Source organism: Falco punctatus (genome assembly GCF_963210335.1).
Source record: "Falco punctatus genome assembly, chromosome: 3".
Lineage (NCBI taxonomy): Eukaryota > Metazoa > Chordata > Aves > Falconiformes > Falconidae > Falco > Falco punctatus.
The window spans coordinates 25,391,873-25,406,280 of record NC_137582.1 but is presented as its reverse complement, the minus strand read 5'-3'; the positions used below and the strand labels follow the sequence as shown (position 1 = coordinate 25,406,280).

Below are 14,408 nucleotides of genomic sequence, written 5' to 3'. Positions count from 1 at the left end.
CTAAAAAAAAAAAAAAATATCAATGAGTCAACTAAGTAAAGAATGCAGAAGTGATATTAGACTGTAGTCAAAAAACTCCATGACATGTAAAATTATTGATGGGGACTGCAAAGGTAATGCTGGCTAATGAGCTTTGATCGTCAGTGGAAACAGAAGCTTTCAATGGGATACCAGAAGAAGCAGGATCCCCGACTGTCATCGCTTACCCACAGGCACAGTTTTGCGGGTATGATTAACCATGTTGATGTAGGTCTCACTTTCAGCAGGGTAACTCACGCAAGCAACATTATGCAAGTGCCTGGGGTCCAGAGCCAAATGGGTACGTCGACTCCTAACTCACTGAAAGCTGGATACGTGCCTTAGATCCTTGCGTAAATTTGTTTGAGTGAGTAATCCTATTTAAGTCAAGTCCAATATATCCATGATTTCAATGAGAAATCAGGCATTACAGCCCAATTATTTGGTTGGATGTTGTCCTACATGCTTTGGCAGAAATAGTGCCGCCACTGCAAAGAACTGTTGTTACTGCTTATTAGCACCCTGTGCCTAAATCTCACAGCGTAGTACCGTGCAGAAACAAAAATTTCATTACACGCTTCTTACTATTGGAAGCTGACTGAAAAATAACCAAAACAGAGAAATAAGGATCAATGCAGAAAACCAAATTCTCAGTCTCCTTCGACGGGAAATTTTTTTCCTGTTCAGTTCTAATAATAAATCAGTGACCATTAATTATCTCAGCAAAGGTACTACAGACTGAGAAAATGCTAGATACAAAGGCCCTCATGCAGCAATGCATTAACTTTTAAGTATATGCTTAAACCCTAACCAGTCTAGTAGGATTTAAGGAGATGACCAAACACTGTCTGGAGTGAGAATGATCTGGGTTTTCTTGGCTGTATCATGTACTGAAATATGTGATCAATGATAAAAAAAATAAGGTTATTAGTCTCTAGAGGTGCCAACTTTGTAACCTTTCAGAACTAAATGAACTTGAGAAGATAGTAAAAGAAAATTCAAGGAGCAGATGACATAAAAATGTGAAAATCCATTTTTCATCTACATTGTCAATACATTATTAATTGGGAGAAATGTTTACCAGTCTGGCTTTGTCTTACTTCCATATTGTTTTTTAAATAAAAAGGCCTAAACCAGTATGAAGCGTTTTTCTCCATTTGATAACAGCAGTGAAAAACTCTAATTCTAAAATTATGAAAATTTATGATTCGTTAAAAATATAGGGTTATATACTTCAGATTGCATGTTTGTAACATGCTGTCTAGGCTACTATTCTCTAGGAAATATTGGAATTTTGTATATAAAATAGGACAGGACATTAAGGTAATGAGCACACAAGTTTAGTCCATATTAAAATCATAAGGGTCCTTGGAGTTTACTTCTGCTTCTCATTAAAGTCTGGCGTTAATGCTACCATGGCATTTTGCCATTTTTAAATCTAGTTAATCCTACATAGTAAAACCTCAGTTCAACCAATCATTAATCAAAGCAGCTTTTAAGTTAAAACTGTTTAGTAACACTGTATCTAATTGACTAGGCACACCTAATGAGGTCAGAGGGAAGGAATACTTGACACAAAGTGGCATTGCAAGATGGTTTGAATTATAGACATTTCCATATCATTTTTTTTTTCCTGTGATTCTACTGGTTGGTATATTATGAAGTATAACATTTTTAACCTAAATCTTCAAAATATTTATTAAGGAAGGAATAGATGAAGGGGAAAGAAACTGAAATGAGGGACCAATGCTGCCGGTCAGAAGATCAGTAGAATCAATTAGAGCTTTATTGGAGTTTTGCTATCCTGTTTGCTCAGTGATTTTACTTTCTGAGGTTTCTCACTGTAGAGGCCAATTACTAAAAAGAAATATAAACTTCAGTCAGTGCCTTGTCTATTTTTCTCTACGACCTCCTCCAGAGAACTAGAGCAAATGCTTACTGTAAGTTTAAGGTAGAAGATCCTATTATTTTTCCTCTGAAAACTTTCAGATGCACAGAAAAAATTACACACAACCCACTTGGTATCATTGTCTAAGCCTTACAAAGTAGCTCCTCTAACACACTCATCAAATCAAATTGCCAGCACGCTCTCCATACAATATACTTAAAAGAGAGATGAACTGGACTAGATTTCAGTGATTTGAGATGTCATTGTGCAGCAAACACATTACAGTGCTGCTGCTGCTCTGCAGCAATCATCCCTGTACCTGCTTTTGCCGCAAGGCACACCAAAGGCAAGTTACCTTCTTTGACATGTGCCATGGAGCAGCAGCCTCTGTGGAGGCAGTACCACAGAGCTGTTGATACCTGAAAATTTGTTCTCCTGTTAGTGAGCTCTTTGGCTGCTCATTTTATTTCAAAGTGCCCTGTAGTACAGAACGTTTCATTACTTTCAGGACAGTGTTAAACCACACTGAGAAAATCCAGATGGCTAACGATGCTAGGAGTCCCAAATTCCAACTGTCATTCTAAACAGAAAACTGAATATAAAAGGTATTTCTTGGCCAACCATTGGTTCCCATATTGTTACTAGCATGCAACACAGATTAGGGATTAGCAAGAAAAAAGAATAAAGACTAGGGAGTTCAAACGAAGTACGCTGCTGAAGTCCCTACACATGATAACTTTTATTAAATGCAGATTTCAATTATAGTACTTATTTTGTCAGCAGAAGCACAGTGAACAGAAGTAACTTCTGAATATTTTGCTACAGATGTCTTTTGAAGAAATTGTGTTTATGATACGGAAAGTAGATCCTCAAAGATGATGCAGGAGCCAGACTCTCAGTTCCCCAACTGGAGGGCAGTGGAGCAAGGACAGCCGATGGAGAAGGCACTCCCCTGGGGCTGGAACGGCAGTGGCTCCCCTCTTCTCTGTGCCATGGGTCAGGTGTGAAGAACCTCATCCTCAAGGAGCCATGCATGGCCACCTCACACCTCGCCATGCTTACTGCTCCTGAGAGCGAGAGCCCTTGACCCCAAGCCCCTCTCTCCATGGAAAGCGGCAGGGCCCTGCCACGCTTGGCTTTGCTGAGGCAGTTGAAAAGGAGTGGACTTTTAGCAGCAGTGTATTATAGTCCAGAACTTGCTGTTCCACACAGAAGGCAATTACTGGCTGAAGCAAATGAGAAGGGAGTGCAAAAGCACTCTGTCTCTCCTATCAGTAACAGATTATAGTATTACTGGACAGGACAGAACTGAATACAAGAAAGCTGCAGAGGGACTTTTTACAAGGGCTTGAAATGATAGGACAAGGGGGAATTGTTTTAAACTGAAAGGGTGTAGATTTAAATTAGACATTAGGAAGAAATACTGTGAGGGTGGTGAGACAGTAGAAAAAGTTGCCCAGAGAAGCTGTGGATGCCCCATCCATGTTCAAGGCCAGGCTGCATGGGACTTTGAGCAACCTGGCCTAGTGGAAGGTGTTCCTGCCCTTGGCAGGGAAGGTGGAACCAGATTTTTAAGGTCCCTTCCAACCCAAACCATTCTGCGATTCTCTGATTCTATGAGTATCTGAGAGAGTGTCTGATCCACCTAGCCTATAAACACCTCCTGATCAGGAAAAAACACCCAAGCGAGCAAGTTGTCCAGCGCAGCCACCTGGGTTCCACAGCCAGCACCGCTCTTTGAGCAACACTGCACCCTTCTTAATGATAGCTCGCCTGCTTGTTATCTGGTAGATAGCCGTGTGCTTGCTTCTCCTTTCCAAGATACAGGCTTCCACATCAGGCCTCATCTTCAGTCTTTATTTTATGATTACAATCTATTTTGTAAATCCTTTGGTTTTAACAGCAATGGGAGCAAATAGAAATAATTAATGCAAATAGCAGGATACCTGAGCACTGTTCAGGTTATGTACTCATATTTTTATTTTTATTTTATTTTCCCTTGCATACTAACTAGCCAACTAACTAACTTTTCCTTGAAAAGCATTTTTTATCTCTGACTGTATAAAACAGGGCTCCTCAATTTTTATTATCAGTCAGCTCTGAACTCAATTTACATAATTTGTTAAATACTCTGTAAAGTCATGTGTACACACTGAAATATACAGGACCTAAGAAAGATCTGAAACTTAGGTGGACTTTGTGTTCAATTATCTAGCAAATAAAAGCCTTAAAACTTATCTATCATTCTGTATCTCCTATTTCTGCACAGGTTATTTTACAGAAGTAAGACTGGCAAAGCCATTCATTCAAACCCTTTATTGCAATGTTATAACATTCAGTTTTGCTATTTGATTTATAAATTACCAATGAGTAAGTCCTCATTTTCTAAGTAACTTATCCCAATCGTTGGTATCTTTCCAGTATTATTCATTAAACTTTTATTTGGACTACTTGGTTCTGGTAGGTAGATGGGCAATACTATTGCAATACTATGCAATTAAACATTATCATTAGCTAACAATGTGCCACAGCTTCTAAGGGTTAGATAACATATGGGTAATGGTACAATAACATATACGTAATGATGCAATTCCAACATGAATTCCTGAAAAAAAACATTTATGCTAATATACACGGCAATTGTCTTTACATCAGAGAGTAACAGCTATGAAAATTATTTAACTAGGCTCTTGCTGGATTACTTTTCTTCCTTTTTGTTGCTTCTGTAGCATTTTATCAGTGTTTCTCCTACAGTTGCTCTATGCTGGTATATTAGAGACTTGTGCTCAGTTCTCTGGTCTGAAAACATGTTTGAAATACCTGAGCTGAAACATGTTTGCAAATACCACAGGTTCCTGCTGGATGGACCCACCTGTTCAATTCAGGACACACATTACCTGGTTCAAAAGGTGCCTTCATCACCTTCTGTTAGCTGCAAAGGCAGCTTTCTCCAGACACAGTTTTGGCAGCAGATTGCTAACGCTCAGGGCACTCCTGGCTCTCCGGAACTAAAATGCAGCAAATGAATTCACAGGGACTCCCAGCCACATTGCTCGAGATCCTTGTCTCAGATAGACAGCATCAGTTCAGTATCTGATTTGTTCTTAATCTGCTGTATGGATGCTGTTGTATGTACTGCTCTTCTAACAAAATCTCTGTCCGTTGCTGCTTTCAGCAGATGGAGAAAATCCAGGACACATCCACGTGAGGGCAGCAAGGACTTACATTTGAAACACTAATAAAAGGCAGGGGAAAAAGTGACATCTGCAGCTTTATTTCATAGTGTAATTCCCTCACAAGTTTTCAGCATTCTAACATACACATTACTATTTTAGAGATATCAGAATGCTTAATGCTCCTTTCTTTATTTAAAACATTTTTCTCCTCTCCAGATGATTACGGAATAACAGGACTTACAGCTGTCTGCCTGCTCCCCTTCCATGGATTTTCATACGCAGAATTTTCACTGCTAGCAGCAAAGGCACAATGGTGTCCTGGGATAACAGCAGACCTTGCTAAATATACCATTTGTCCTGTTAGGAGCTAAGTAATTGCACACCTGTACATCATCCTGCTATGGCTGCAGTTCTAGCATGGACCCCGCGTGTGGCAGCACCTCATCTGCACGGTGAGCTAGAGAAGTTACCACAGCCCTTGTATCACTGAAGGATGGCAGACACCAGGGAACTAATGATAGCAGTGGAAAGATGATAGGGATACTCAATGATTAACCAGTCAGCTCAACTCAAGAGAAAGATGGCAGTTGTAAGCTTCTGGACAACTGTCCTGCACAGACCTGCGGTTGTCTCATCATTTACTCTCCATTTGAACCACATACCAAACTGCACATAAACAAAAATCCAGACTTCAAAAATCCAACTAGCAAGCAAGCAAAGGATTCAGTTCATAAATTATTCCTCAGAGGTAATTTATTTCCTGGGGCTTTCAGTCAGGTTAAAAATTTTGGATACTGAAACTGCCAGAGAAATGCACAAATTGATAAGAAATCTTGTAAACACACACTCAACGAAAGAAAAAAAAAAAAAAACCACCCACTGCTACAAAGTCAACCTCTTCCTAAAGCATGATTTTCAAACCAGCACTGACAAGCGGCCCACAAAAAGAGGACACAGAGCTTTAATAACTTAGCAAACCACACACCGTGGGCATCTCTACCAATGTCACCTGCTACTGAATGGATTCATGACAGCTTTCCTAAGCTAGTTTGCTGTTGTTTTTTCAAACACCATCAAACTTAGGTTGAAATTGGATATGCTTAATGTGTGCTACAGGAGGAATATGACTTGGGGGAAATCAGCCAAAATAAAATAACCTTTTTGTTCAGGGAGTGAAAGATACTGGGACTTGGACTGTGACACTGGAAAAGAAGTAAGAAGATTGAGGAGATGGGACAGGAAGGGTCACGTGTCAGAAACTAGCTCCTCGCTTTCCTGGGTGAATTTCTGATGTAATTTGAAGAAGTCCTGCAAATACATTTTTGCCTCTGGAGACACCAGAAGGGATGGTATGATCACATAAAGTACATCAGCTGCCCGTGACACCATCCCCAATCCCAAAATTTCTATTCCATTTTCTATTCAAATCCCACAATTTGTAAAGGTGGGTTAATTAATGTTTGCAGAGCACTGAAACACAGTAACAATGAACACCATAGCAAAGTCATGAATTATTTTATCATTCTTTTTTTTCATTTGGAAGAGCTGAATAATGTTAGCAAATAAGGTCTTAGAACGATTACTGAATGAAAATAGGAAAAAATTACCATAACTCTAGATGTTATCACCACTGATACAAAGAAGGAGCAAATGAAAGTACTTCTTCAGCTTTGAAGTACTTGAGTTTGCAAGTTTAATAGTCTTCTTATGTACTTTTTGGTGCAATACTAATAGCTAATGGTATAAATTACATGTACTGCCGGTCTACTGAAATAAATAATAAACTAAGAAAAGGAGTTCCCTCATGTAAAAGCACAGTTTGATGTTTTTCACACATTCTTGCCTATTTGATGTCATGATTCCCTGCTGAAAATCATGGAAATTTCTGTCTTGAGTAAACCTCATAATTTCTACACAGATCATTACAAAAGCACTGGTAGTGCAGAGCTAGCCTGCATGGTATCTTATTCAGTTCCTGGCAGCCAGAATCCTGATAGCTCATTTTCGATTTTCAACTTAATAATTTCACAATTTTGGGTAAACTTTGGGTAAATTATATCCAAACCAACACAGCTACAGAGATGAAAGCTAATTTAAAAGAATAAAAAAAAAATAAATCCTCAACTGAAAGAAAGATCAAATTATCTCACTTTTCTGTACATTAATCCCACTAGCTTTTTTTGTTTTGACACATTCACTAAGAAATTATAGATGTTAATATTTAGGGCAAGAATAAATAAAGTGAGGTACTCTTTTTCTCCCAGAGTACACATCTACTGCTTTTCATCTGGCCTGAATACAAACTAAACAATACTCAAATCTGATGTTCTTTCCTTCTGGAAAATACCGAGTACCATCAGGCATTGTCATCTGTTTAAGAAATACTGATTCCTCCACAAAGAATGGAATTTACATGTCACAGCCTATTGAGAGTTCAGTGGATTTTTTCTTCAACTTTAGGGCAAATTCACTGGGAAAAGAGTCATCTTACATTGCTGAAACTCAACGCATTTCCCACAATGCAGTTTTCCAAAGTATTCAGTAGATAGTAGTGAGATATTAACTGAAAACTGGCTTCCACTTCCATCATTTCAAAGAATACTATTTTTTCTTTGTAAAAGTAACCATTAATCTGCCTAGAACATAAGACTTTCTATTCATTAATGAATATAAAAAGTGAAAAAATAAAAAATCACACATAAGGCTAAGGGAAAGAAAGCAAAAGAAAGCATACTGGGGGAAGAGGAAAACCAGCAAATTCAAGGTGACATGGAAACTCTCAGAAAACTCTGACAGAAGACCTAGTTTGACTGAATAGTATAGATCAGGGGTCCTCAAACTTTTTAACCAGGGGGCCGGCGCGTGGATGCAGTGGCAGGCAGTCATCTGCGGCTGCTTGGTTTCCCCCCCCAACCCCCGGCAGGGGGGTCTGTAAATACCGGGGGCCGGATTGAGGATCCTGGGGGGCCGTATGCAGCCCACGGGCCGTAGTTTGAGGACCCCTGGTATAGATGCTAAATGCTGGGTCCCATTGTCCTTTCAGTCACAGTTGTGTGAAAACAGGAGGATCTCCATTGCAGCCAAATTGTTTATCTACTGTAGATTTAGCTCAGAATTCATATCATATGAATATCAGTTGCATGCACGGTACTCACTATTCTTATCTTAGTCAACACCATGTCAGATCAGATGCTTTGCAGGCAGAACCAAGCAAAATATTTCCAAGGAAAGGTTTAGGTTTATTTTCCTTCCTTTCACAGTGCAATATAAAGCAAATGTTAAAATAATAAATCAATATTTATACACAGTCAGGTGTATACATACATGTGTAAATACATTTCAACTCTATAGGCAACAATTATGGCTAAGAACTAATTGGCTCTGAATTCCTCTAGGTTTGATTGGACACTAATCTGACTTAAAACTCCCTCTGTCCACTATTTCAAAACAGATTATTTTTCATCCATTTCTCCTTTTTCTAGCTGATTTAATTAATATATTTTTTTACTTCATCATATAGGGAATAGATAATAAATTCTGTTGAGACAACATTTACTTGAGGCACCTGCAAGGTTTAATTTCATTCTGGAAATTGCATTTTGTTCAATTAAGAGTTTCTTACAGAGAAAGATTATACTGGGAAGATATCTTTGTAGAGATTTTTTTTTTTTCCTTCTGTGAAATAGTATTTAGTTGTGAAGGGGGTTTTATATGACATGTAAATGTTTATATGTCTTTTTAAATTCCCTTTAGGGATTCTGGTCAAGAACTGAGGAATAACGTTGTTTAAGGACCCTTTTCTTTTTTTTCCTTTTTTTTTTCTTTTCTTTTTTTTAAACTGAAACAAGCTCAAAAAATAGTTTTACTTATCACTTCTGCCTCTCTTCAAGTAATGCACAGGTAATCCTATTGACAGTCAGTAAGAAAAAAGTCTAAAATGAACACCTGATAATGGATTAAGGTACAATCCAGCAGGAAGCCTCCTATTGAATAACCGCTATAAATGAAGATGAATGTATCATTTCTAATTACATGATGTAAAATTATTACATCAGTCTGCTCATCAGGAATGGTGTGCCAGATTAACTGCTGCACATGCGTTGCTCGCTGATATTAATTTGGTTTATACTCCAGAAGGTGCTGAAACAGCAGGTATTTCATATTGTCTACTTAGATTTGGTCATTACCCTCTGTTTGCCCATAACTACATCGGTGTATCTGTACACACTTTTCCCTTCTCCTCAGACGTTTCTCTGGTGCAGCGAGTTGAAGCACACACACTTGTTTTCATCACCAAACCCACAATCAGAGCTTCACTCCATCCATTACAGCTCTTACTATCTGTAACATGGTCACGATGGAGTTGCTGTCTTGGTCTTGTAGTTAGGATATTATCTTTTCTGATATTCCTTCTCTGCTGATGCAGCGTAACACGTTCTTTATCCTAAATTTAGCTTCGAGGACTTCCCTATGGCCACAGCTTTCTCCATACTAATGCTACGCCTCCATGACTACATTAAACAGTGTTAGAGAACATTCCTAAATACTATACCTCACTTGTCTGTTGTGTTTTGACTTGGAGCAGCCCCTGCCCTTCTGAGGGAGACAGCATAGCCCAGGGCTGCTCCTGCAGGCATGTCTCTGGCTGGGGAGTTCTGAACAGAGCCATTACGGGTGTTGACTGACCCATGCCACTCCATGCAGTGCCAGATAGCACCGCAGCACATTTAGTTAAGTACTATAGAGATAGTCACTGTCTTTGAGCTGTGGCCACTCAGGATTTAAGAATGTCCTGAGTTACATGGCTTTATCCCTAAATGTATTACAGTTGCTTTCTTGCTGACTTAAAGAGAAGCACTTTCCCAAGACTGCCTACAAGCTCACATGCATGCCAGGCTGATTTATGTGTAACCGGTTAATTCAACATCATATGGCTACAGGAAGTTTATTCACTATCAGAAGCTGGAGATAGGGCACTTTTCACCCTAAATCTTACTTGTTTCCCAATAGTCACACACCAGTTTCTCACAGATATTAAAATTTATACTACACAGCCATTTATAAAAAACAGATATGTACAGTACCCAATAGGGTGCTTCAGCTTGCTAAAGCTTTTTTGTGTGTGCTAGTATCACCAAACCACTGTCACAACTTTAGAAATAGCTTTATGGCCCACAGAACTTTTTTGCAAGTCTAGTGTTTATATGGAGTCTACTTTACAATGAAGTTAGGAACATAAAATCACCCAGCTGAGTCCTGTTAACTATGGTCTGGACCAGTTTTCAAAGCTCCGCTATTGTCTTCGGGAAAGGAGTGCATGAGGAGTTCTGCAAGGAAGCGAAAAAGACATCAGGATGATGGTCTGTCTGTAACATGGTCATGCTGCACCTAAGCCTGCCTGCTGCCTCCGTGGGAGGATGCTGATGCTAATTTTTTCCCACTGCAAACATGCCGTGGAGAAATCTGTGGAAAGCAACAGCTGGACTAAGGGGAGTGAGTTTAAGCACTCTAGGGAAAAACACGGTTCCCTCCCTACCCGAAAACTAGTATTCAAATTGATACACAACTACATACGTTCTTCAGCACATAGAGTCTGTAATTTCTTTGGTTTTAAAGGAGACTTATTCAGACTGAAGTATCAGACACTGACTGTTTCAGGCTGCCTGGCAGACTTTCTTTATGAAAGAAAGACAAGTTGTATGACCATCGGCTATTCAGACTTTTTTCTTCAGACTTCCTCCTGGACTTTTTTTTCTGAGTGTTTGAGCAATGTTTGGCTCAAGTCTCTGCAAAATTCATGCACAGGAAAAACTCTGCACCCCCATCCCCACAAACCCCACACAAGCAGCTCTTTAAATGTCCCCACATTGCTGTGAAGCATTAACCGATTTTTTTTGACCAACTGGTACTTGAGGTTTGAACATGAGCTGGCTCAGGACAGCGGGAAATATCAGTAAATCAGGATCAAGGACCTAAGATAAACTGAGTTTAAAAGTATTTATTTTTGGCTTTCTCCAAAATAATGCATAAACAGATTGTGGGACCACCTAACATTTTTTTACCCCAAGGCACTAAACTGGTATATACCACTCATTAATTTCTCGTTCCCCAGGAAAAAAAAAAATTGTTCAAGGAGTAGTGAGCCTTTAAAAGATATGATAATTAGTGGGTTTCAGTGAATGGGCTGTAAAGTATTTAATAACTTTCTTTTATTTTTTTTCCCAGATATTGAATTATTGATAGGCATTTTTTCCCCTTTTTAAATTGCTAATCAGAATGTAGGGCAAAACAGTCAAAAGCAGAAAATTAAATTTGATATGCTTGGAGATTTTCACAGTGAGAGAGTCATATTGGAAGAAAACAAATGAGATGTTTCAAAGTTATGCTTATTTAAAACTGAAATTCATGTAAAACAAATTATTTATGCTGTACTTTCTTTAAATTATGCTCTACAACTTCTCCAAATAAATTCAAGTCTGCATGTAATAGCAGCATTAGATATAACGTGTCTTATATTAAATTGTACTGCAGAGGCACATGGAAGTATAGTAAGGACAAACCACAAGCCAAAAAAACTGTGATTTCTCCAAGTTTATTATTAGACTTAATAACTTTAAGTGCCTTGTTTGCCTTGAAGCCAGCTGAACCAGTTCTTACCTGAAGTTCACTGCACAAGATTGTCTCGAACCTGCATACCTTTTCAAAGTCTGTAAACTAAATAATAAATACATCAATAGGAAAATGAGATCATGCACGTCTCTTTAAGAATGCTTGCAGTTTATAGTAATATAATTGAAAACATGTTTTATTCCTTAAAACTTAAGATGACGCAGTGATTGCAAAGGAGAAGTGGGGTCAAACAGAACCTCTAGTGAGATCTCGTACATAACCATGAGAAATCAAACATTACTCTCATATGCTGTTGAGGTTAATAGCTTGCTAGTGAAATGCATCCGGTCTAGATCTGAAGACAAGAGGAGACAGAGGATCCACCACTTCCTCTGGTAATTGTCCCAGCAGTTAATCATTCCACCACCAGAAATAGCTGCCCAATTCCTAACTTAAGTTTTAATATCCATTTATTATTTCTCATTATGCCTTTCTATCCTAGATCAGACTTTTCTCTTCATGCGTGGTAGATAAATTTTTGCTCACCATATTTCTAAGAAATTGAACATATGGTAGTCTTTGTGCACCTTTCTATAAAGTTTCCTTTGTAGCCCTCAAACAAAGTTTTTGACTCTCAAAACTTGTTGAGTTCTGCTCATACATAGGATAAAACTGATTAATCATGCTTTTTCCTTACTACCAAGGTTGTAGAACCAAGAATTGTATTTGATATTTTCCTCTCTTTATTGTAGTGGACTCATGTTATTTCTGCTGAGCAACATTGCTTTTCAGATGCCATTCCTCATCCTGCAGGCATGCACTCCTTGTTCTATAACTCTTTGATCCTCCAGGATAACTTTACATTTACCTGAATGAAAATCAATTGTGTTTGAAGGGGACCTTTACAAAGCAACCTGGATTATGTTTCGGTCTGCTCTAGAGTATTTTTTACCATTACCCTCAGGTTTTTTCTTTTTTGCAAAAATGTTTATATAATTGACTGAAAGAAATAGCAATGCTTACAGAACTGTATTATGGCCATCATCACTTTCTCTTAAACATCCAACCAGCATGTGCTTCAATTTTATTTTTGTGGGAAAGATAAGAAAGCTTTAGATACCTATGAAAGTCCCATGTCTGAACATTTTTGAGTATGGTAGTTAGTCCTGGCCATGACTTCAGTGACACTTCTTTTTGCTTCATTTCTACAGCTGCAAATATATAATCCAAAAGGAACTGACTTTGCAGAAGCTTTCCACATATGAATGTGCAGGCTTAGTCCTCTCACAAAGAAATTTTACTTTGAAAAGAATTCTGGTTGGATAAACTTATCTGCTGATGGTATGACAAAAAAACCTCCACAAAAACAACCCCAACCTGGGCTGGACTTAACTGGATGCCTCTAACGAATTTCACATCAAAAGCTGCAATAAGCAAATAACAAAATGTGATCTATGAGGAGTGCCACAGAGCCTAGACTTGTTATTCACCTTCACCATGAAAATGTATCTCTAGGAAGAGCCACAAGAAGTCTGAATACAAAGTATTTCCAGAATGAATCCAGTATTACTGCAGTTATGGGGAATGCCCCTTTTCTGGATCCAGATGGAGCAGCCGAGGACATTTTTGCCCTGGCTGTTCCTCAGTGCCTACCACCAGCCACAGCTCTGCGGGCAGAAGAGGCTGTATTAGCAATTGCTAATCCACCGAAGTACAAACCCATGCCTGCGGGCAGGCTGAGGCTGCTGCCCTTGGCGCTGAAGGCTGCCAGGCAGTCTGTGCAGGGCTGGATGAGGAACACACACATGCTCCTTCCCCGGCACAGCTGCAGGAACACCTACACTGGCGCAGTGCTGGCTTCACAGATAGCAACCATGCACAACTGAACAAAGACTGGTTTGAAAATTATTTTACTAAACTGAAGTAAGAACTTGACGATAAATTTATCCACATGAGCTGTTTCACATGATTAAACAGACTTAATGATGAGTATGTATTTCAACGATAAGTACATCAGCATTGAAACATTTTGTATTTAAAACCATGGGCTTTTTATATTTAGCACCCAATAACAACAACATCAAGACTTTTTCTCCCCTGCTGTGCTTTAACCCCAGCTGGCATCTAAGTACCATGCAGCTGCTTGCTCACTCCCTGCCCCCAGAGGGATAGGGAAGAGATTTGGGAAAAGGTAAACCCCATAAGTTGACGAAAAAACAGTTTAATAATTGAAATAAAATAAGATAAAACATATAATAATAGCAACAACAACAATTGTAATGAATAGGAGAGAGAGGGAGAGAGGAATAAAACCCAAAAGAGAAAAAAAACCCAAGTGATGCCAACACAGTCGCTCACCCCCCGCTGACTGATGCCCAGCCAGTCCCCCAGCAGCGATCGGCCAGCCCCAGCCAGCTCCCTCCAGTTTATGCACTGGGCATGATGTTCTACTGTATGGAATATCTCTGTGGCTAGTTTGGGTCATCTGTCCTGGCTCTGCTCCCTCCCAGTTTCTTGTGCCCCTCCAGCCTTCTCACCAGCAATAACTGAGAAACTGAAAAGTCCTTGAGTTAGTATAAACATCACTTAGCAACAACTAAAACACCAGTGCTATCAACATCATTCTCATACCAAATCCAAAACTCAGCATTATACCAGCTATTGAGAAGAGAATTAACTCTACCCCAGTCAAAACCAGGACTCCCTCCCAGAGGTAA

At 39.1% G+C, this 14,408-nt stretch overlaps 1 protein-coding gene across 2 annotated transcripts in view; it reads right to left on the bottom strand.

Annotated features, from left to right (window-relative positions):
- The window catches only part of RSPO2 (R-spondin 2), a 151,976-nt gene that overhangs the window by 40,535 nt on the left and 97,033 nt on the right, over positions 1 to 14,408 (bottom strand). The gene's annotated exons all lie outside the window — the stretch shown is intronic.